Genomic DNA, 26,153 nt, shown 5'->3' on the forward strand with positions numbered 1-26,153 from the left:
GGCTTATGCCTGTAACCCCAGCACTTTGAGAGGTCGAGGTGAGAGGACTGCTTGAAGCTAGGAATTTGAAGCCAGTGTGGGCAGCATAGCGAGACTCTGTCTCCACAAAAAATTTTTTAAAATTAGCAAGATGTGGTGGAAAATGACTAGTCCTAGCTACTACAGTGGCTGAGGGGTGAGGATTACTTGAGCTCAGGAGTTTGAAGCTAGGGTGAGCTATAATCACTCCCCTGCACTCCAGCTTGGGTGACAGAGCTTTGGACATTTCACAGAGCTTCCATACCCATGACCTTAAGCAGCATGCTACTGATGAGAAATGTGTACTTTTTCTGAGAAACACATCTCTTTGACTTAGGGAGGAGACTTACAAAAATGAAACAAAGTAATTTGCTGAAGACCATATAGCTAATCATTATTACATTAGAACTAGGTCTGAGGTATCCCAAGCCCAGATTGCCTTGGAAAATGCTTATTAAACAAGAATCCAGTATGTTCTAGTACAATATAGGAAAAACTATAGTATACCAAAGGCCTGAGTTTAAATCTGGCTCTACCACTTACAAAAGGTTTGACCTTATGCATGTCACTTATTCTCTTTCTTCATGTCTGAATGAATCCTCAAATCTTCAGGTTGTTTTAAAGATTAAATAACAAATTTTTAGGAGCTTAAATAGTATGCTAGAAGCTGAGGATATATCAGTGAATAAAACATAATTCCCACTTTCCAGAAGAGCACATTCTTTTGGAAGAGAAAGAAAAGTAAACTAACATTCAGTGAGAGTATTGATCCATGAATAAAGATCAGCACAGGTGTTAAAGGAGCACCTGGAGGAGCACCTGCCAACGTCAGGCCAGGTGGGGCTGAGGATGAGAAAAAGCTTCCTGAAAAGATGGTGCTTGCCTTGGTTTTGAACAGATACACAGATGCCATTCAGGAAGGCAAGGAGACTTTCCAGGAAGAGGGATCTGCAAGTGCAAAAGAAAGAGGCAGATAAACCATAATAATTTTCAGGAACTGCAAATGATCCCATATATAGTCTCTGGATAGGGAAATGAGAATATCGAGATGAGTCATAAACTCTTATAAACTTTAAAAAATTTATTTTGATGTGTTTGGATTTTATTCCAAAACAAACAAGTACCGGTAAAGTATTTTGAGTACAGGATTTTCTTTGAAAGATCAGTTTGATGACACCGTAAAGTATTTACAGTATTAAAACTATGTTCAGACCCAAAGAATGTATTATAGGATAAATACATTTCCTTTGTTTATAATTTGTAGTTGTTCTTGAAACTAATAATCTCTTTTTTTAGTAGTTATTATATATCCCTCCATTTGTTTTTACTTCTTCACTTTGAACAGGCATATACTCCAGTTGCCTCTTAGGAAAGTGTGTATATGAAGGATACTTGAGACTCTTCACATCTAAATCTTCATTCAACCTTCAGATTTATTGACTACTTGCCCAGGAGTAAATTCCAGTTGGAAATAGTTTTCCCTTAGATTTTGGAAGTATATCTGCTTGCCTTCCAGATTCTGGTGTTATCGATCTGAAATTTCATGCCTTCTGCTCTGCAATTCTTTGAATGAGACAAATCCTTTCCTCCTGTGGGATCTTCCCTCCATCCCTTCTCCCCTTCATGTCTATTATTCAGAAAATTCATTAAGATGAGTGTTGGCTTGAATTTAATGGGTCTTTTCCATCTGGAAATCTATGCCCCTCAGTTCTGAGACATTTCATTATTACCTTGATAACTCCCCTCTCCACCATTCCTCATTTTCTATTTTCTCTCTTTCTGTGTCCTCCATTAAATATAGAAATTTCTGATTTGACCCTTTAATGATCTTACATTTGTCTTTTCTATGTCTTAATAATTTTGTTCTAGTTTCTAAGAGATTTTCTTAATTTCACTTCTAACTCTATCCATTTTTATTGTATAATATCTTATGCATTTAAAAAAATTCTAAGTTATCCTGTTTATAACATTCCATTCTATATTCATGAATGAGATATTGTCTCTCATCCACCAAATATAATTTCCCAAGGCAAAGTCTATTCATCAACATATCCTGAGTGCTTGGAACAGTAGCTGGCATAGATGCTTTATGCTCCTGCTTAATGAATATTTGTTGCATGAATGAATAAATGATGCTCACTGAAGCTTTCAATTATAGTTTCACTGAAGATTTCTTCAGATTCCTGTTTTGTCTCTATTTCTTTTGGTTTGTTATATTGTGTGATTTTCTTTCTTGTCTTTGATTTAAAATACTTAAAGACAAAATAAAACAAATCAATGGTGAACCTTAGATATTATCCATACTTAAGAGTGAGATCCAAATGTGTTGATGAGAAACTATGCATGTCATGGGCAGGGCTAGAATGGCAGACTCTACCACAGTATTGTATGATGGGGACTTGGCTGTTTCATTCTCTTTGTCTTTTCCAATATCTGCACATCTTTTCTCTAGGGCTGGGGAATTTCTTTGTAGAACAATACTTCCAGTCTTCTGCCTAGGGGCAATAGTCCTCACTTTCAGAATTCTGGGAGTTTGTTAAGGGAAAATAGCTACAGAAGTGGGGAATACATATGTAGCTTCTTTTGTTTGTTTTTTCAATTCTTTCATTTTTATCACGGCATCTCCATCCCTCACCTTTGCCCATCTCTGAGGCAAGTACATTACTGTGCATCCTCTTTCAAGGGTAAACTTTATTTATTCTTCTGAGTGGAGGAGACGACAGCATGGACTTTGCATTGGAAACTTTGTCTCAAACTGTTCATTTAATAAATGCCAAAAAAAGTCCACTCTATTTTCAAACCCAATCTGAAACTCCCAAACTTGACAGTATCTGGTACTTCAATTTCTGACTTTTTTTTCCAGAGTGGATCATATTTCTGTGTTTTATACCGTAAAAGTAATTATCTTCTCTAAATCTCCAGTCTGCTACATCAGTTATTACTCACATAACTGTTTATTCAAAAGTTTTGCTTGCCGTTTTAGTTTGATGTTTTCTTCTGTTAAATTTTCTTTGTTTTTGCGGGCTTATTTTTTTGCCAAGTTGCCATTGTAATGGAGTTTCAAGAAAGAAGAGCTATAAATGTATATGTTTTTGTTCCAAAATGTACAATTAAATTATTATGAACAGAAGGAGAGATACAGAGAAAGAAAACTGGAAATACCACAATTTCTTAGAACAGTTCTTCTGTAAACAGCAGGCACACCTGTAAATTATTTTTTGTAGCAGAGTCATTAATATTGTAGGTATATTTCAGGTTTCTTTTTCAGTACTACTACTGCAACTCTGGTGTGTTAAAAGAGTGATCATGCTACCCAAAAAGAATTGTTTTCTCTTTGCAACCCTTTGCATGTTCTGTGTCCAGGTGAAACTTTCTGGTACTTATTTTCTTGTTTTAACCTGGGAGACTCTCTTATATACCTTATAGTATAAAAATATCATTATATTACACATATGTACCACTGATAGAATTGTTTTGGGTAGCATAGACAGCTAAATTGAACAGCAGAAGTCTTCCCAAATAACTCGCCATTCTCTCTACTCCAATTCACTTTCCAATCTCTAATCCACTAGCTTTCCTACTCACACATTTGTGCACTTTAGGAATTATTTAACTCTGCTTGTTACATATATTCGATTTATTTATGAAGGTTGAGTGATGGAAAGAGACTTAAAATCAGACAGACCTAGATTTGAACTTGAATTTGGCCTTCCCTGCTAGCCACATGACCTGAAACCAGTTATCTAATGTCTCTGAGCTGCAGTTCTGTAATCCTTAAAATGGGAATAAAGTAGCACACACTTCATTAGGCAGTCATGAAGCATAACGCATTTGATAAACTGAAAGAGTACAGCTTTTTTCTACATATTCGTTTGCAAGTGATAGATAAACTATCAAAAGTTAGACAAGAGGTCTATATTTTGATGAGCCTATGTACATACTATATTCAAATATTTTAAATTTGAGTAACTAACTGAGCTGACTCAAAAATCTCTAAAAATAAAGACAAGATAATCAGCAGAAAAACAGAATGAAAAGGAAACCTGAACTTGTCAGGATTGGTCAGGAAGAGTCATTTAACTAGGATACCTTCTGACCATAAAGTCTGTTTTTTTTTTTCCTAGTTCAGGCTAAACACCTTATAATATGAATTTAGTTATGTTTCCTGATTATATCTGGCACCCTGAGTGATATAATAAAAAATATCAACAATTTTTTCAATCTCTACCCAGTGCCCTTAACAAGCCATATTCCCCTCAGAAACACAGAGACAATCACAAATACAGTTATTAAGGATTCACATTCTGTGACCTCTAGGGCTTGACCTCTTGGAAATGTGCATTACTCCGGGAATTCAGACACAGGAAAGAAATGCAGACTGGAAAATATGAGGTTGCAGATGGGAAGAGGCCTTGAGTAAAGACTGGAAGCATGTCCACGGTTTGATGGTTTGAGTAGAGTGGGACACATTAAAGAAGGAGAATAGTTTAATTGAAGACCCAGACAGGGGCATGTGGAGAAACATACAGGAGACTGGTGGTATCAGAGAAAACCACAGCCATGGTTGGACAACTGGAGTTGGCCCCAAAAAATCCAAAAGATTTGATTGTAAAATGAAAGTTCAGAGAAGTGAAGTGACTTATTCAAGGTCACAGAGCCAATTAATAGCCAAGTCATAAATGCATCCTTTAGTCCAGGCCTCTTTTTGATTCTGTGTGCTAAGGTTCCCACAGAGTTTGAGTCAGCATTCTGGGTATTAGGGCAAATACATAGAAGCACACACATTTGATCAACTTTTATAAGAATTGTAAATTCCGAAACCCACACATAGTCAATGCTAGTAGCTGTCACCTATAAAAGCCAGGTCTGAAAATGCAGCCTGAAAATGAGCCTGCTTCAGTCTGGAGTTTTCCATTCACACAGCGTATACAGCCCACATCTAACAGACACCCTGTACAATATGCACATGAGTTGCATATAGATAATTGCATACTGGTTATTCTCGCTCAGGCCCTGCTTCCCATGGCATTACACTGGGCATCGCTTAGGCCCACAGTACGTCTCATGAATGATTTTCTCCTTGCGCTGGTCCATGTCCTGTTCCTTTTTGCTCATAAGAAGGTAAAGCACCCCAGCACATTTTTGTCTCCTACTTATTCCTGTTTCTGTGTTCCATTTCTTGGTCCTAATCTCCATTAAAATAAAGACTAGAAAGAAGAATATCCCCCAAATAATGGGTAGAGTCTTGACATCAGGAATGGTACTCTATACCTAATTGGGCACAAGTCATGACTTGGCTACTAAATGGCTTTGTGACCTTGAACAAGTCACTTTACTTCTCTGAACTATACCCAATTGGGCACAAGTCATCATCCACCTTCTTTCTGTTTTCCTGAAATGAGTCACTGTCTTCTCACCTTCCTTGTAAGCTCCTCTATGCAGGAACTGTGCTTTATGCTTTGTCCTCCAACCCACAAAAACACAAATTGCCCAGCCTAAAATTTGGGCATCTAGCATCTAACAACTGTTGATTGATGGGTGGATTGGTTGAAAGCAGAATGAGTATTCCTGGCCAAGTAATTATGTTGATGGATGAAGAGAAAGTAAACAAAATTCATTAATGCAAGTATCATTGTAGCCTTCTCTGTAGCAGTTTCCCCATTTTTGTGTATCTTGTGTATCCCCATCTCCCCTGGAATGCCTTGTGTGGTTATCCAAGAATATCTTCCCTACACTTTCTCCCCCTCATGTAAACTCTCACCTCTTCCTTCCCCTGGTACCTCCTGTGCCTTCTTGGGGTTTGAATTCTTAAAACAGAACATGTAAACATTCTCCTGCAGCCTGCTGCCTGCCAGAGCCAAAGGCATTGTCAGCGACAAGCCAGCAGCGGCAGCACGGTGCTGGGCTGTGTTTTTGCAAGTACAAGACAGAAAATCCATGTAATTACCTCTGAAGCCTGAGAAGCTGTGCCGCCTGACAGAACAGCATGTGTAGGAAGCACTTTGTCAGGCCTCTGCTGACTAATTCCCCACTCCACCTGGGGTTGTGTGTGTGAGTGTGTGTGTAGGCGTGGGTGTGTGTGAACACGCTGGCGTCTGTAAGTCCCACCAGCAGCTCACCGATAGTTAACTCCAAGACTCCAGCCCCTCTCTTATTTACTGGCAATCCCAGCACTGCTTTATCTTAATTCAGAGGAAATCTGGGCTTTGGAAGACCCTCAAGATGGCCTTACAATGTGGCAGGAGGCAGTCTTCCCTTTCCCTGGCATTCAGTGCCGCTGCTCAGAAATAGAGCAAAATCTACTCCCTGCAACATATTGGCCATAAAGAAGCCCAAACCCCGGCATTCCTGAAGGTGAGAAAACCAAATCTTCCCAAAGTAGAGTCCCGGCTTCATCCTGAGAAGCTGTAGGACCCAGAGCATCTCAACACGTGCTCTTGGATCTTGCAGCCTCATTCATTTAAAGGTGTTGCAAATTGGCAAATTGGCTTGAATGTGCAGGTCGGCTTTCCAGGGGAAACCTAGACTGAGAGGGAATTCCCATGGAGTCAAAGAGGAGGGATGTAGTTATTCTTTATCTTGCCTTACTACAATTATGAACCTTGGATGATTCTTTACCTCTTGCTGACTGATAACCACATATGATGGGGGATAATTGAGTGACAAAACTGGGTTCAAAGCATGTGGCTGTTAGTGACTATATTGGGGCTTTCCCCACGAAATTGCAATATCTTAAGGTAGAAGGTTTGGTCTTTTTTTCCTCCATCTCTGTATCACCAGCACATGTAACAGTGTTTGGCATACAGTAAGGACACAATAAATATTTGTTGAATGAATGAAAGAATTAATAAATGAACGCATCAAGACAATTCAGCTTTCTGAGTTTCTTTTTTTCTCACATGTTAAAAAAAGTTCAATAACATTTACTTCCCAAGGTTATAGTGTAGTTGAATGGAATAAAACAGTCATGGGACTCTATAAATAGGCACTACCTTATTTCCCTGTCATCAAAAACAAACAGCTTAAGAAACATTTTTCCCCAATTAATGGTTGGCACCCTGAATATGATTCACTCTATGACATGCCTGGAGTTTTGCCATGGACATGTTTGGCATCATGTGGAGAAAGAAATAACCATAAGGGGAAGCTCACACTATTGTGTAGAAACTTGTTTCTCCCTGTAGCCTGACAGATAAGTTCCAAAATCTATAAGAATCCCAGTAGGAATCTAGGAGACAGGCATACAGCTCAGTGGGCAGCCAGTGTTAAGACTCGCTGCCAGGCCTTCTGGATCCCTTGGTTGCAAATCCCGCTCCCCCCCCAAGCAGAGAGGCGGTGCTTTCAATCCATTCCCTTTCCAATTGCCTTGGATGAATAATTTGATGCACAGATTTATAATAAAAGATAGGGAGCTGGAGATGAAACCCTTTACTTGGATATTTGCATTTTATGAGTGTACACCTAAATGTAAAGAATGGGTCAGTATTAGTGACACTTAAGGTATCAGTGGAAAATAAATCTCTGACTGCTTGAGAGGTCATAAGGAATGGTCTACCATACTGTTGTATATTAGCCACCCATCACTGTGCCCGCTACACATGGGCTATCGATGAACAGTGGGTTTCAATGTTACTCATGAAGCTGGCTTTGCTACCAAGTTCTTTGAGTGGGAATACTCGTTGGCTTCAACCTATTGCTTTGATAAACTTTACTTCTTTGGAAACTTTGTGTTTGGAAAGTATTAGCAGTCATGTATACACAACATCACCGGTGTTAGATATAGAAGGTGGCTGTAATCAGCCAAACCAGGCCCCAACAATTCCCCAAAGAATGTCTGCTAATGTTTTGTCAGCTGAGTTTTATATAACTTAAGCAAAAAGACAGAGCCCCATGAGCAGCATGGCTGGAATTATGAGAGCTAATAATGATAATGATGAATAATTCATAAATGATAAATCTGTGGTGTTTCCTACATAGAGATTTATCTAAAGGACTTGGGCTGAGAGACTTAGGCAGCGAAGCACTTCCTAAGTGTGCAAGGGTTAGTGAAGAAATAGAGGAAGACTAACAGGAATTCTTTCTCTGCTGGCCCAGGATTTAGTGCCAGAGGAAGGGGCTTTGCTTTTCTCTCCTGCCCCAGACCCTCAGGCTACCACCTTGATTAGTAAACCCAATCATTTCTGACTTGTATATGCTACTGTTCATGCTACCAACTACCCCTTTTGAAAATCTAACCTAAATAAGAACTTCCAGTCCCCCACAGTAAATATTGAAGGTTCTCAAATCTCTGACAATAATAAAAGTTTGTTAGTAAGAAGACTGCTATGGTGTGACTGTGTCCTCCTAAAATTCACATGTTAAAACTGAATCACCAAAGTGATGGTATTAAGAGGTGGGGCTTTTAGCAGCCTTATAAAAGAGGTGGAGAGAACTGTTCACCCCTTCCACCATGTGAGGAAACAGCAAGGAAACAGAGCAGCCCTCGACAGACACTGAGTCTGTTGGTACCTTGATCTTGATTTTTCAGTCTCTGGAACTTTAAGATAAATTTCTATTGTTTATTTGCTACCCAGTCTCAAGTATTTTGTAATAGCAGCAAGGATGTACTAAGCACCAAAACTGTGTGGCCCCAAATTTTCAGGATTTTGTTCTTACATTAACTTGTAAACTGTATTTCTATTATACTTGGCCTAGTTTGAAGAATTGGTCAATAAATTGACTCCCCTTATATCTCTTTCTAATAGATATCAGTTTCATCTTGTTCCAGAAAATTACTTTTCTCTCTCTTGTTTTTGTGAGTTCTAAATACGGTGTGAGATAAGAATTAAGCCTACAACTGAAAATATTAATTATTTCTGTGTGAAGAGTAAGTGGTAGCTTGAGGATTCATGAGAGAGAATGAAGTAAAAGAAAGCATAGGATGGGAGAAAGTGTTCATGAAATATCTGGGCAGAAACTGGAAAAATAAGGGTCCACATCAACAAAAATGACCTGCCTGTATATTAAAAATAAAACACTGCACTGAGGTCCACTAAAACATTTTAGTGGACAGCATAGCAGCATATTCACTCTTTCTATGCCCAAGGAATGTAAAACTGACTTGATATGCAGGGCATTAAGAAATAAACAAAAGTAGTTACATAATCATACATGTGACAATATGGGAGATGTTGGGGAAAATAGTCAACTAATTGTGAAAGGAGTAGTAGTGAGGAAGTACTGTAAGTTTAAAGACCTAAGAAAGTCTGAAGAAACTCAAACCAGATGCTATCTCTGTTTACAAATTCTGAATGCCTAGTTTCACACAAATGCATCGAAAATATGCCCCCACAATAAAACAAGTTCTGTGAAAGTTAAATAGCATATTGCTACTCAGAGAGTTCACTCTATGTAGGCAGCCAGTTTCCCCTAAATGAAGAGGAGGGTGGGTGGGAGAGATGACCAGTAACATCAGCTCACTGGACAGGTTTTTCTGAATGCCCTTGAACCTCAAATCAGACTGGGAACTTACAGAGACACAAAGAAAGTGAAGATGTGAGCATTTTCCTTTGTCTGTCACTTGCAGACTGTGTGGCATGGGTCAAATAATATCATTCTGATCTTGCTTTCCCTTCTGTAAGGACAGAATTAGCCGGCTGTGGTGGCTCACACCTGTAATCCCAGCACTTTGGGAGGCCAAGATGGGTGGATCACCTGAGGTCAGGAGCTCAAGACCAGCCTGGCCAACATGGTGAAACCCTATCTCTACTATCAAAAAAAAAAAAAAAAATTAACCAAGCATGGTGGTGTGCACCTATAATCCCAGCTACTTGTTAGGCTGGCAGGAGAATCACTTGAACCTGGGAGGCAGAGGTTGCAATGAGCCAAGATTGTGCCACTGCACTCCAGCCTGCCTGGGAGACACAGCAAGACTCCGTCTCAAAAAAACAAACAAACAAACAAAAAAACAGAATAATAGTAACTATTCTAAATGCTATCAGTGTCATGAAGTGATTAGATGAGACAGCATATATCAAAGCACTTTTGGATACTTAAGTACAATGCACAATTTTTAAAGCTTTCTTGAAGTATAACTGACAAAATAAACTGTAAATTTTTAAAAAGTATAATTTGGCAACTTTTGACATAGGTGCCCCTGAAACCATCATCCTAATCAAGGTAGTGAACATATCCATCATGTCCAAAGTTATGCTCCTCTGTAATACCTCTTTCCTGTCTTTCCCTCCATGCACCTCCCCAGGCAACAACTAACCTGCCTTATGTCACTGTAGATTAGTTAGCATTTTCCAGAGTTTTATATAAATGGAATCATGTAACATGTTCTCTTTGTTTTGTTTGGCTTCTTCTACTCAGCATAATTATTTTGAGATTTTCCCATGTCGTGTGTTATTCATTTTCACTGCTGAGTAGTATTTTACATACTCCACAAATCATTTATCCATTCACCATTGAAGAATATTTGGGTTGTCTGCAGTTTTTAGCTATTATAGTAAAACGGTTATGAACACTTATGTACAAATAGTTATGTACAACTAATTGAATAAGCTTTCTTTTCTCTTAGGTAAATATCTAGAAGTAGAATGGCTGGATCACATAACAGATTATGTTTAGCTTTTTTAAAAAAACTGCCAAACTGTTTGCTGAAAAGATTGCTCCATTTTACATCCTCACCACCAGTGCTTGCGGGTTTCACTTCCTTCAAATCCTTGCCGAAACAAAACGTGATTAGCCTTTTAAATTCTAGTCATTGTGTAGGTGTGTGGTGGTGTTACCTCACTGGAGTTTTAATTTGCACGACTCTATACTAACAATGTTCTGCATCTCACGTGCTCATTCTTCATTCCTTTTTTAGTGAAGTATCTGTTTAAATATTTTGCCCATTTATATTGAGTTGCTTTTTTTTCTTATTATTGAATTCTGGAACTCTGGATATAAGTGATTTTTCAGAAATAGGATTTATAAATATTTTCTGCTTTTCTATAGCCTTTTTTTCTTAACAGTGTCTTTTGAAGAGTAAGTTCTAATTTTGATAAAGTCAAATTTGCCAATTTTTTTTTCTTTTTAATAAATAGTGCTTTGGTGTCCTATTTAATAAATTTTTGCCTATCCTTAGTCACAAAAATTTTTTTCTGTATTTTTTCACTAGAAGTTTAATAGCTCTAGATTTTATATTTAAATATATGATCTATTTTGAGTTGATTTTTCCACACGGTGTAAAGTGTAGATTAAAGTTCATTTTGTATGTCCATATTCAGTTGTTCTAAAAACACGTGTTGAAAATAATTTTTCCACAGGACTGCCTTTGCACCTTTGTCAAAAAATTATTTTATACATATATAGACCGTCTGTTTCTGAACTATATTCTCTTCCATTAACTTATTTATTTTATGCCAATACTACACATGCTGTTTTGATTATTATAGTTTTGCAATAATTTTGAAAATCCTGTGATGTCAGTCCATTGACCTGTTTCCCTTCTTCAGAGGTGTTTTAACTATTGTGTTACATTTCTGTATGAATTTTAGAATTAGCTTTTCATTTAGCAGTAACTTATATCTTAATAATAGTGAATATTCTGGCCTATGAACAAGATATATTTCTTTATTTAACTAATTCTTTAATTTATCTCAACATTTTCTTTTAGTTTTAAGGATACATGTCTTTCATATTGTTTGCCCAACGAATCTCTGAAGATCTTACAGTTTTGATTTCTTGTAAGTGGCAAGAGATGTGTTCTATCAATATCAATTATACCGAGGTGATTGATTTCTGTTCAAATTATCTGTATTTTATTAATTTTCTGCCTACTAGTTCTATCATTATTAAAAGAGGAATATTAACATCATCTTGTATAATTGTGGACTTATGAATTTCTTCTTTTTTAAATCTGTTTTTGCTTTTTGTGTTTTGACACACTGTTCTGAAGGGCACATTTAGTATTGTTATATCCTCCTGATACATTGAACCCTGTATCAGAGATGACTTTCGTTTCCTCTGATATATTACACTTCTGCCTTGATATCTATTTTGTCCTATGTTAATGTATCCTTTCCAGCTTTCTTTTAATTAGTATTAGCATGGAATTTCTTTTCTATACATGTTTTGTCATTATATTTACATTATGTTTATATTATTCTCATCATGATATTTACATTATTATTTTTGTAGGCAGCATTCATTGAGATTTGCCTTTTAACTAATTTAACAATCTACGCTTTTGAATTGAATTTAGATTATTTACACTTAATGTCATCATTGATATGGTTATTTTAAATCTATCATCTTGTTATTTATTCTTTTTTTCTGTTTTAGTTTTTTCCGATATTCGTTTTGCTTTTTCCCTGACTTCTTTTGGATTGAGAGTTTTTTTTTCTTATTTCATTTTCCCTCCTTTCTAGGCTTATTAGTAGTAACTTTCAATATTGTCACCTTAGTTGTTGCTTAAGAGTTTACAATATATACCTTTAGTTTATTACAAACTAACTTCAAGTGCTAATATATCACTTCAGGGATAGTATAAGAATCTTAAGCATTAGACTTCCATTTCTCTTTTCTTGGCCTTTGCACTATTGTTGTCAAACATTTTGCTTTTATATATATTATAAGCCACAAACTACAATTTTTTATTTAAGCAGCAAATTATTTTTAAAGACATTTAAATAATAGAAAAAATTACATATTTACCAATACAGGTATTATTTTGGGTGCTCGTTTTTTGTACAGATTTATATTTTCATGTAGTATTTTCTATCTGCTTGGATCACTTTCTCTAAAATGTCTTGTAGTGTGAATCTTCTGATGATGAATTGTTTAAACTTTAATATATCTGAAAAAAATCTTTATTTCACTTTTAGTTTTTAAAATATATTTTTCACATGGTATAGAATTCTAGGTAGTGTTTTTGTTTGTTTCCTATTTTGATTATTTAATAATTTTACTCCACTCTCTCTTCCTTTGCACTATTTTTAGATGAGATATTTCCTATTTGTTATCATCCTTTCTTTGTTGCTCTGCATGTCTTCTTCAGCTAAAGGATTTATCTTCATTTCTGATTTTCAGCAATTTGACTACGATGTGCTTTGTTACTTTTTTATTCATCTACCTTTTTTAAAAGTAAATTTTAGTATGTATATTTAAGGTATACAACACGATTCTATAAGATATATGTAAATCGTAAAAAGCTACTGTAATGAAGCACGTTAGCATATCCATCATCTCACATAGTTACCCATTTTTGTGGCAAGAGCAGCTAAAATCTATTCATTTATCATGACTCCCACACATAGGACAATTTGATTACCTATGGTCTTCATGTGATAGATCTCTAGACTTCTTCATCCTACATTATTTGCTACTTGGTATTCTCTGATCTACATCTTTGTGTTTCTTTTGCTGGAGATTTCTTGAGCTTCTTGAATCTGCATGTATTAATAACTTTTATCAGATCTGGACAATTTTTAGCCATTATTTTTTTCAATTTTTTTCTGTCCCCTCTTTCTCTGTCTCTCCTCTCCTTTCAGGATTGCAATTATACCTATAATAGGATAACTGCATGTTTAATCTTTTTATGATTAATTTTGGACATTTCCCATTACTGTGTCTTCCAGTTCACTGTTTCCTTTATATTTTATAAGATGTCATAAGATCCATCCAATAAACTTTTCATCTCAGATATCTAAGTTTTCATCTCCAGAAATTTGATTTGAACCATTTTATAATATGTTCCATGTCTTTCACTAATTTTTGAATATAATTATCTTATTGCCCTTTTCCAATGGTTTTTTACATCTGCATCAGTCCTGAGTTGATTTCAGTTATTGATTATTCTCATAATGTATCCTATTTGCACACCCCTTTGAATGACTAGCAATTTTTTTATTGGCTACCAGATATTGTGAATTATACCTTGTTAGGTACTGGCCACTTTTGTATTTCTATAAATATATTAGAACTTTGTTTTTTGATGTTGTTACGTTACTTGAAAAGCTGGCTCATCTTTTATGTCTTGCTTCTGTTTTTCTTAGGTGGGTATGGAGTAGTGCTTCATATAGAGCTAATTATTCTTATTACGGAGGCAAACCCTTCCTTAGTATTATTCCCAATGTCTTACGGATTATGAGTGCTTCCAGTAGAGCTGGAGAAAACAGACTATTCCCTGTCCTAGATGAGTGCCAGCCTGTGTTAATTTCTTGGATAGTTATTTCCCTTGTCTTTCCATTTATTTGCTGATCAATATTATGCTGAGTACTTGAGAGTGATCATTTGCAAATCTTCAGGGTTCTCTGTCTGCATACCTCTGTCCTTTTCAGAGTTCTCTCCTACGAGCTCTAGCTCCCTTGGCCTCTCAAGATTCTCAGCTCTGTGTGTACAACCCAGGAATCTATCTGCTTTCTGCTTCATCTCCCTCTCCCTGATGTCAACCTCTAAAAATACTCTCTAGGCAATAAGTTTGGGTAAGTATAGTCGCACTTCCTTTATTTTCAATAACTCAGGGATCATTATATTTTATTGCCTTATGTCCAGTGACGTGAAAACAAATTTTTGCACATATCTAGTCCATTTTCTACATTGGTTTGGTTATTTCATGTATTAGGTTAAGTCCAGCTCCTGTTACTCCATCTGCACAGAAGCAGAAGTCCCTGAGGTAAAGTATTATTTAGAAAATTATTACGGCTTAAAAATTTAAAGAATTTTTAAAGAACATGATAGTAACAAACAAGATGAATAAATAGACATAAAAATAGACACATAGATATAAATTTATTATTTTCAAAATATGCTAATGCATCTAAAACAACCAGGGGGGCAAGAAAAATGGAGAGGAGTAAAGAAGAGTTTTCTGTTTTTTGTTTTTTTCGTTTGTTTGTTTTGAGACGGAGTCTCTCTCTTTCGCCCAAGCTGGAGTGCAGTGGCACTATCTCGGCTCACTGCAAGCTCCGCCTCTTGGGTTCACGCCATTCTCCTGCCTCAGCCTCCCGAGTAGCTGGAACTACAGGCGCCCGCCACAGCGCCCGGCTAATTTTTTGTGTTTTTAGTAGAGACAGGGTTTCACTGTGTTAGCCAGGATGGTCTCGATTTCCCGACCTTGTGATCCACAGCCTTGGCCTCCCAAAGTGCTGGGATTACAGGCGTGAGCCACCGCACCCGGCCAGGTTTTCTGTTTTAAATATTCCTCCATCCTAAGCCTCATTATGTTTGTTATTATCTTTTTTATTCACTAGAACTCATCAAAAATAGTCCTTGACAAAAACAAATCCACTATATGAAATGGTTTGAAAAGAATTGGCTTAGTATAACATTAACTGCCTTTAATAAACTACCTCTACTTGATTTTGCAGATTTGATCTGATCACAGATTTCACTTATCCTAAGCACTTGCATTTTTTCCAATATATTTGTCTGTTTCAGGCTTCTTTGTGTCTACTTATAATTCATCTTTATGTTAGATGTATTCCGCAGGATTTTTGTCCTGCTTGCTTCCTTTTCTAATGAGATACTACTCATTTGACCACCCTGAAGTTTTTATGACTTATACTGTGACTTTAACTCCCTGTAAGCCATAACAGAATGCATCTGCTCTTCTTTTATGATCTCTGTGTCCTATACCTACTACTTTCATGAAACTTAAACAATGCATTGCTCTTTTATCTTCCTTACTACAACTCTGTCAGATTGATTATATTATATATATATTATTATTATATTCCACATTATGTGTAGCACATTATCTGATGCATAAATATTCAACAATATTTTCTTAAATGAATATCAGCACAAATGCACAAATTAATAGTACCAAGTGTGTGAGGGTTTGTATGCAGTATAATTTGTCAGACCCAAAGCCATGCTCCATTCTCTTTCAGACATGGGTTCCATTTCTACCTGTAACTATGACCAAACACTGAGGCAACAATAGTGAGGAAGATCCTAACTTCACAGCCTGCTCTATGGTTTCTCTTTGTTTGTTTATTATTTGTTTTTATAATGTGTTGATTTGATCTCGGACTCCGAGTTTCAATGGTACCCTGAATCATGTCCTGTCCTTTGAGTTTTAATATTCTCCTTCTGTGTTAGTACAGAATTCAAGGAAGCATTAATTGATTTTGACAAGTGGTAAAACTGGGTGGGTGAGTCAAGGAGAAAGATCATGCCCTGAGATGAAGGAATGAGGCAACATCACCTTCCAATGCCCCTGCACGTTTTTGCCTAAGGGTTTTTTTTAAATTTCAGCCTGCCAGGCAGTTGTAAGTGGTCTCAATTAATCGAGATTTCTGAAGCTAAAAATCAATTTCTTTTTTTTAAAATTCACATTAAGGATCAAGATTATTTTATTATTACATAGAATGAATTCAGCAAATAGAAACCTATTCACTCACCCAGCACAAGGAAGACTCGAAGTAAGAACAAGGAAAAAGTAATGGAGATATGATTTAACTATGGCAATGCCATCAGTCAGATGTAGGTAGTACCGGTTCACTCTCGCTTTCCTATCAGACTGAGGTGCCCTTTCTTTCCTTATTGTGTAAATAAATTCCACCCATCCTTCATGGGCCCTGTCTTCCAGGAAGCCTTCCTTATTATTACCTGTTTTCTTCCAAATTACCTTAGCATTTTCAGTCTGAAACACTTAGTCTTGTGCTAACTTGCAAATCTTACATCATTGTATAGCATCCTGTCATATACTGTGCTAGCTCTTCTTGGGACAGAATCTTGTGTTTTTCTTCAACAGTTTCCGCAGTAACTGGCAAAAAATGAAACATACAGGAAGTGTGTTGGTGAAGACTTTTTAATTACTGCTTTATAGCTTGGTTGATGAGACATGGGCATTTGTGAGCTTATTTTTTTAGCATTTCTTCCTATACACATGTTCTCCAGGGGCATGCATGTAGAAGCTAGTGAAGGGCACTATGAAAACATATTTCTTCTAACTTTGAGGAATGGGTCAATAATGTCTTAGGGAGACTATAAAGTGTGAACCCTCACTCTCTTCCCACCAACCAATTCCATGTTTGACAAACTGAGCCTCTGAGCACACAGTCAGCCAGTCTTTCAAAACAGCAAGCAATTAAGTTTGCTGTTTGTTAAACTAGTACAAGAGCTTTTATCTTAATCTGAACCATGAGGCAATCAACTATATTTTGAGAAAATATTACACTTAATGACCTCTGATGCCCTTTTAATGGTCTTGAATTTTATTGAGCATATATAAGAGGAAGAAAAAAATCTATCAGAACTGCTGAACAGTTCTATTCACAAGCAAGCTATCTGTCCAGAATATTGAAGCAACAACAACAACAACAAATGTAGAAGACAACAGGTCAACTAATTGGGGAGAAGAAGTGGGTAAGCAATTCATATCAGGAAATAATTATAGTCCAACACTGTGTTGTAAACAAAAATCACTATCATTAATAACAGCAATCTAGTTCTAAGGGAAGCTGATCATTGAAGACAAAGAAGTTTGTAGCTAACATTACCTCTTCCTCAGTCATTCTCATGAGGATTTAGGCATGGGCAGTACTCCACATTTAGGGTCAGAAAAATCTATATAAGGAATTCTCTTATGGGAAAATTTCTTTGGCTTATAGACTTGTTTTATTGTTGTTTCTGGATATTGAAGTAAATTGTTCTACGGTTGTATCTGTGTTAAGCTTTTGCTATGGTTTCAACGTGTCTTCTAAAGTTCATGTGTTGGGAACTTGATTCTCAATGCAGCAGTGCTGAGAGGTGTGGCCTAAAGGGAGATGCTTGGGTCATGGGGACATTGCCTTAAATAGATAGACAATGCCATTTTTATTGTGGGAGTGGGTTTTTAATAAAAGGATGAGTTCGGCCCCTTCTTGCCCTCTTCCTCTTACCTTCTTTTGTCTTTCTACCTTCCCCCATGGATTGACACACCAAGAAGGCCCCTACCTTGGACTTATCAGCTTTCAGAACGGTAAGCCAAATAAATTTTTTTATTATAATTTACCCAATCTATTGTATTCTGTTATAACATCATAAAATGAAACCAAATATATATTCCATTGTAAAAGGGCCATAGTAGCAAAATTCTGTTTCGTGGTCAGCCTACTGTGAGGACTGGCTAACATTTCATGTACAAGTTGACTGCCCAGGTTACACACTGCTGTTCTTACACTGAGCTCCATACTGTCAGCTTTCCCAGGATTGACAGTTATATGCTGAGCCTTGCCCTATTTCCATCACTGCCCCCAGCATTGCAAATTCTGTTATAACATGCTAACATGAGAAGCACAGTGGATGTCTACAAAGAAATGTGAGGTATGAATACCATTTCAAGATTCCCACACATACCTTTTCACAGAAAGACTCATTATACCATGCTTTTCATATCTAAAAATGAGGAAGCCACTTAGCAAGAATATAAACTTTTTAAAATATTTCTTTCAGGTGGTTATGAAGTTTCTGTACCTATCTACCCACATTCTTGTGCTCCCTTGACTATGAGGTAATTAACAAATGAGATGTGAACGGCATCCATTACATACTGTTATCTAAGTGTCACCTCCTCCAGTTGGGGGAGAACATTGTGTATTCTCCCATTCTGTTAACTGAGAGTCTGTCTTGGAGTCATACTTGAACTTTTTTCATTAATATAGTTGCTGCCACATCTGGCTCCTGTAAGGCACACTGTGAGGTCTGATGTTGTCAACTCATAGGTCTGGGAGGGAAGACAGGTTACCAAATCAGCCCTGATAGACATGCCAATAAACCAGGCTGCAGTTAGATAAGGAGTAATTAAGGGAAAGGTTCTCTCTTCTTTATGCACCGTGTGCTACTGCATTCAGAAGCTGGTAGCTGGGGAACTGAATGTCTCGTTCACGTCTCAGTGAGTTGGATCTGGGAAATAGTCTCTCACCTCCATCTCATCAGAAGCTGCTTTGCTCCAGCCCCCTTGGGGTTGGCAACCAGACTGGAAATAAATTAATGAGGAAACCTTCTCTATGTCCAGGTGGTAGAGAAAAACTGAAAGATGGGACTGCCAATCTTAAACTTCAATTTTATTTTCCTTTTATCCACTAACCACTCTCACTTATCTGTAAATCCTTTTTTGTTTCTCATTTTCTTATTTTGTTTTCTACTCTCCAGTTAGTGTTATATGAAGGTAGAAGAGGTAGTTGCTCATATGCTCTAATTTTTAGTACTAGACAACACCTCTTCCAAATACTATGTCTTAAAAACTGGTGTCCAGTCCCTAAATCTGTTCCTCTCATTAGAAAGTCATTAAGAGGGTTCCATGAACCCTGAAAGAAGATATCACATGCTAAAGATAGTTCTGGCTTTAAAAAAAACAATAAGAAGTTAGAGAGGCTAATTTTGGTTAAATAGATTCAAGATCTGTCTACGGTTTCAGCTGAACACAGGATGGTGAGTGGTCTAATACAGTCCTTTTATCACAGAATCAGGAGAGATATAGAAGTTTCTCTGAGATACTGCCTTGGTTACTGGAGGTCGGAATGTTGGATGACCTATTGAAGTTCCCAATTCATCTTTCCACTTCAAATGGGGCAGCCTTGAGCTTATCTGTCTTAAAACTTCAGCTTCATTTACATTTTCTCCTAATGAAATGATCCCACTGCTAAATACTGTTTCAACATTTTTCCCCTAGTGTTTCTGTAGTACTATGTTCTTATGAAGAGAATGTTTAATAATGTAATAAATATATTCTAGTTGTTACTAAAGCAAAGTCAGTTTTGTAGGATCTCTGCTTGTGGCTTCAATTTTGTTATTGAGGACAAAGGAGGTTAAATTTTTTCATAGCAGAACTATTCTATGCACCCAATTATTTTACCCCTTGACCAAGTTCACACTATAAAACAATTTTTTAAACTTGTTCAAGCATTTTGGTAAGTAGAAGAATAAGGTGAAATTGTATTATTTTAAAGATGTATGTTTACATTCCTTGTGCATACTCAACCCTAAATTATTTAACTGAGGATAATAAAAAATCTTGGAGAAAACAAAATACTTGAATGGTTTCTGCTAGAGTACATTGCTACAGCAATTCTACCCATGAATGCCACCAGTTTCAGCTTTTAAATGTCCTGGCCACCCTGGAGAGCCCAACACTGGACGTGCGACCAAGCGTTTAACGAATGCATGTTGTCTGAATGGATTTAACGAATGCATGTTGGCTGTTTAATGAATGCATGTTGGCTGAATGGATAAATGATGCTGCTGAGTCTCTGATTGTGGGTCCTGATGGGATACTCTGTGGATGCACAGAGGGTCAGCAACGTGACTTTTTCTTATCTAGTTCTCTGTTCCCAGCAATGACCTCTTTGAGAAAGACTGGTTTCAAAAATAACCTACCATAAACACTAATAATATTGTGGTAAACCACAGCAGTACTAGTCTCATGGATATCTATTGTATTATTTTTTGAAACATGCATATCATTATGTAAACTCTTTTGTGAGAATGACTATCTCATACACACACACATACACATACACATTGATATTCTGTACTTCTGAAAAGAGAAATGAATTGGCATATAGTGGTCAGCTTGGGTCCAGTTTGTATTAAGTGGAGACTAGAATGCTATCTCAAAGATAATGAGCAAGAACTTTCTTGCATCAAACTTGGCATTCTGTTCGGACATCATGGGCAGTCATTGGTACAGGGTGAAAATAAGAACACTGGGGGCCCTGACATGAATATTCTGCTACAAGCATTTTCTACTTATCTCTTTGTGAGACTCATGGAAGTTCCTGCTGAAAGAAAAATATTTGTTTCAAGTACACTTCTCCAGTTCTAGGTTCTGTATTCATACCTTTTATTGTTCTGTTCCAGCAATTCTGAATTTTCTCTTCTCCCAGATCATAGTATTTTCCCTCTTGCTTCTCTGCCTTTGGATGTGAAATTTCCTCTTTTGGGGATTCTTTTCCCAATCTGTTTGCCTAGCAAAATCCTGCTATTCCAGAAGCCAGTCCTAATGTCACTTCTGGAGAGCCTCTCCTGACTTCCCATGTAACTTTAGATCTGCCCTTTCCAGCTTCCACTGCAGCACTCATCCCATGGACCATCACGCAGTCAAATGCCATATACCACCTCTCCCTCTTCATGAGATTGCCAATTTCTCAAGGGTGAAGCTCAGGATCTTCTCATTGTGCCGCCATAGTGACTAGTCCCATATAGCACCTTACTCAAAGTAGATGGCCAATATATGTTCACAGAAAAGAGGAACCAAAGAAAGGGAAAAAATTAAAAATGTGAAAGGGGAAAAATGAAGAGAGAAAGAGAAAGGAAATTTTCACAGAAGAATCCATTTAGCTGCTGCCATTATGGTGCAAGTGAGTCATGCAAATACATATTTCCACATATGTCAGAGAGCTGTGGAGCTATTTCAGATGTTCAGGAAAGTGAAGAGAGAAGTCCAGAATATGAGGCATTGTCAGAGAGAAGGTTTCTGAGTGACTAGGAACAACCTGATTGAAAGTGGGGGTGTGACAGGTTTATAAATGTCAAAAATGAGAGTGGAACGTTGGAAAGCAAGGCTGGAGTGGAAAGGACAACTCCTCCTGCACAGTGCTGTTCAAGGCCACCCCATGTTGTAGAGAATGCGGCAACATAGCCCTGCATTACCTCAGCTCCCTCAAATCCCACATCTAATTTAACATGGGATAAAAGTCATCTAATGTCAGTGGAAGCATGGAGAGTAGGAGAGAGGAGAGAAATGTCTATAACTGGCGAATGCTTTTCCCAACCTGTTTACCTGGCAAAATCCTGCTATTCCAGGAGCCAGTCCAAATGTCACTTCTGGAGAGCCTCCCCTGTTGTTTTGATACATGCAAGTGCTAACCTGAAGAATTTTAAGAACAATATTTAAGTGTAAGTTCAGGGCTATTAGTGTAATTAAACTCACATCAGAGGCAACCGTTGCAGGCATGTAAGAATGGAGTTTTGTCAAAGGCCTAGAGAGAAGGACCCACACCAAAGCACATAAAGACGCCCTCACACAGGTGGCCCTACCAGCCTCCTTATACCTAAAACTGCTGTAAGAAATGTACCTGCTTCTTTCTTATAACACTGAGAGAGTAAAAACGCTAACAAATAGAGGAAAAAAAGCATGGTGCCCAAGATTCATACTCATGTGTGAAAGACTGAATGTCGGTCACATACTTTTCTAGATCTAGAAGTTGGTTCTAAGCCTTGTGCTCCAGGTGCGGGAAAAGGTACATGACTGAGGAAGGAGAGCAACTAGAATCCAGAGGCCAAAAGCATCAAAGTCAAGTATCACTAACTCAGCAATGCTGCTGGTCATTCACTGTGTATCTATGCAGGGCTGGGGTGAGATGATAATTGTGGCATAGTAGAAGCCGGAATGATCTCTGTGTCTAAAATTCTTCTTTGTGCAGTTAGGGAAACTAAGGTTGAATAGGAACATGGGATTCTTTGCTCTAACCATACTTGATTAATGACCCCTAGAGCTAGATTTCTTATTTTTTGGCTCCTAGTCCATTGCTCTTTGCTTTAATCATGATTTCTTCCATAGTAGTATCCATGATCTGAAATTGAACCTTGGGTGATAAAAATAAAAACTAGGAGGATTCTAGTTTTTATTGTAGTTTTCTTCATTTAAAACTTAAGAAAAAACAATATAAAACAAAAATATATCCCATGAGGTTATATGAGATACAAATAATAAATTGCAATTTAAAAAAATGTACAATTGACTTTTAATCTGTAGCCTACAGCAAGGGGGAAAATGCAAGGGAAAAATTGACACAAGAATCAACTGGAATTGAAAGAAGTTTCAATTTGTCTTTTCAGTGTTTTATTATTTCTGGGTCAAGTTGCATGATTTGTAAGTCTCCCTGCTTTCCTAGCACGGGGCCCTGCTGTTTATGTAAGTTAATCCTTTAAAAGCTTTATTTTCTTTTTCCTAGGAAGTATGGATAGGTAGAGGCAGAAAGAAGGGTCTTAAAAGCATGACCTATTCCTTGAAGATCTGCAAAGAATATCAGATTATCTTCATTCAACACAAAACACAGGCCTGGGAGATCTACATTTGCAGGTGGTAGAACCAACTGAAAAACCTAATCAGAAATCAATTCTACAAACAGGAGGAGATGTTTCTTTTTGTCTGACTCAATTACGTGGGAAGAAGAGACAAAGTGTGGGAATGGGCTGGGGATAATATATCAGTAGAGATTAAGACATTAATACCCACAATCCTTTGGGTCACATGATTTTTCTCTTTGAGTTCTCAAATGTAGAAAAATGAAACTTTGAACCAAGAAGATTTTTAGAAGCAGTCTAAACCAAGATCTTTCATTAACAGAAAAAACAGAAGCTCAGTCAAGTGAACTACCAATGAAATAAACAGCACACAATCGGTTGATGCATAGAAATAGTGTTTGCCTCAGTGAACTGATCTGGACTCAAGCCCTTTAAAAGAGACAACCTGAGGCCGCTCTGGATCTGCTATAGAGCAAATAAAGTTTTATCTCCATGTTATTATTACTAGTTCCGCGTCGAGCAGAAACAAAGAAAATCTGTTTATAAATGTTTCCAGTTAGGTTGAAGGTTGGTAAAAGCTAAATTCTCAACTTCTTATATTAATCAAACAATTATATTAACATATTGATTGCTTTTGTAAACATTATCATGATCCTGCAGTAGCCAATGCTATATTTAAAATGTTTCCCAGCTCAGAAGAACCTAAGAGTTAGAGATATTTCTTTCAGAGGGAACAACTACTCACTATATCTAACGAGGATTCTAAGTATCTTCTTTGCCACTGGACAAAGGGAGAGAGATTCTGGAAGTAAAAAATTCTGGGTTAGGTGACAAAAACTTGGCCATCCTTGGCCATAGAGAAAAGAGTAGCCATTGGCTCAAACTATTCAATGTTTCCTAGGTTCCAAATGGAATGGTAAATGGGGTATATTTGAAGCATTAGGAGTTCTTCCAATGGCAATGTGCTCCCTTTCCTTACTTTGGTCTGTCATGGACTGGTGTACAATGACACATAAGAGAGAACATCTTTTATGGTTTCTGCCAAACTAAATCAAATAAAAAGAAGGTTGTGAACATACTTTTTAAATGCTAAATTTTTGATCAAATATTAATTATTTCAGGTTTTAAAAAGAAGTGAAATGAATGTACCCCTTAGGGGTCTGGATTTAATGTTGAGGAAATCTGAAGGTACAGTATCTCACAACTGCTATCCACCATGGCCTTCAGAGGACAACCTGTAATTACATCACTTCACCAGGAGATTAATTAAAAATGAGGACTGCCATTGAGTGTCTAACACTATCAATTGTGTACAAATTACTGCAGTATTTATTGTATATTAATTGGTTTGTAGAACATGAATGCATAGCTTGTTAATATAAATAATGCACAATACGGCCAGGTGCCGTGGCTCACATCTGTAAATCCCAGCACTTTGGGAGGCCAAGGCAGGTGGATCACTTGAGGTCAGGAGTTCGAAACCAGCCTGGCCAACATAGTGAAACCCTGTCTCTACTAAAAAAAAATACAAAAATTAGCTGGGCATGGTGGTGGATGCCTGTAATCCCACCTACTTGGGAGGTTGAGGCAGGAGAATCACTTGAACCCAGGAGGCAGAGGTTGCAGTGAGACAAGATCACACCACTGCACTCCAGCCTGGGCAACAGAGTGAGACTCTACCACAGAAAAAAAAAATAATAATAATAATGCACAATATGGAAGCATATCTTTAGTTCACATATACCCTTTATAATTACTCCTCTCCGAAAACTACATCTGACTCTGATCACATAATGAGAACACAACATTCACGAGTGATAGCAGAGTTTAATAAGCCCTATGAAAACAGACCAGCAAAACCACCTGAAAGATCACTATGATCTTGGCACTATGAAATTTGTTGTGGAGGAGAAACATAAGAAAAAATCAGGATCTCTGCCCCAAGTCTCATACTACAAAGCAGCTTAAAATAAAATGAAATAATTCCAATACCAGTTCCACCATGATTCATAGAAAAGAAAGTTGAGATAATAAGAAGTTAATCTGGAGAGGGGACATAAAATATGGAGTAGCAATTAATTATTGAAATCTGGATACAGAGTTTCTCTGAGCTAGAGGAAGAGTCAGAGAAAAGTTTTTTTTAGCAGAGGGAATATTTTGAGTAGAGCAAGGAAGAGAGAAGGAGGAGGAGCCAATGTAATTGGAGGAGAGTGAGTTAAGAAGTTTGCTGGAACAGAGAGTAGACAAAATGGAGACAGTCCATAAAAAGCTTTTGCCTACCACAGGTCTTAAGTTCGGTTCTCCAGGAAACAGGCTCTGAGATGGAAACTCGTGTACAATTTAGGTAGTTCTCTTGAGAACACCTGTGACAGTAAGAAAGAAGCTGAATAAGTGAAAGCTGGTTGATGGTCTCTCCTTGTGGTTGTTTTTTTTAATTATTATTATTTTTCTTTTTTCTTTTTCTTTTTTTTTTTTTGTTTTTGTTTTTTCAGACTGAGTCTCACTCTGTTGCCCAGGCTGAAGTGAAGTGGTGCCATCTTGGCTCGCTGCAACCTCCACCGACCTGATTCAAGCAACTCTTTTGCCTCAGCCCCATGAGTAGCTGGGAATACAGGCGCCTGCCACCATACCTAGCTAATATTTTTGTAATTTTAGTAGAGACAGGGTTTCACCATGTTGGCCAGGCTGGTCTTGAAATCTTGACCTCAGGTGGTCCACCCGCCTCGGCCTCCCAAAGTTCTGGGATTACAGGCACGAGCCACATGCTCGGCCTCTCATTTGTTGTTAATCATTCAAATGTTAAACTATACTTATTGGCAGAAGGTATTGTATATTTGTTTTCAATAAAGTCTTCAAATGAATCAATAGTGGGCCACACACACACATACACACAAATATCTAAATAAAAATAAACTGCAAAGTTTTACCAGGAGAAACAAGTTCTGTCCCTTTATAGGAGACAGGAGAAAAATATTTTGTTCGTTATAAAAACATCTCAAATTCCAGTTTTCTTTAAATGTTCATGCAGAGATAAAAAAAAATGCATTTTCAAAATGCCCATCTAAAAAAAATTTAAAAACATCCTTCACTGCACCAAGTCAATAATGAGGCATACCAGCAAATGCTGCACAGTTAATGTTGCTCATGGA

This window comes from Symphalangus syndactylus, chromosome 1, assembly GCF_028878055.3.
Source record: "Symphalangus syndactylus isolate Jambi chromosome 1, NHGRI_mSymSyn1-v2.1_pri, whole genome shotgun sequence".
NCBI lineage: Eukaryota > Metazoa > Chordata > Mammalia > Primates > Hylobatidae > Symphalangus > Symphalangus syndactylus.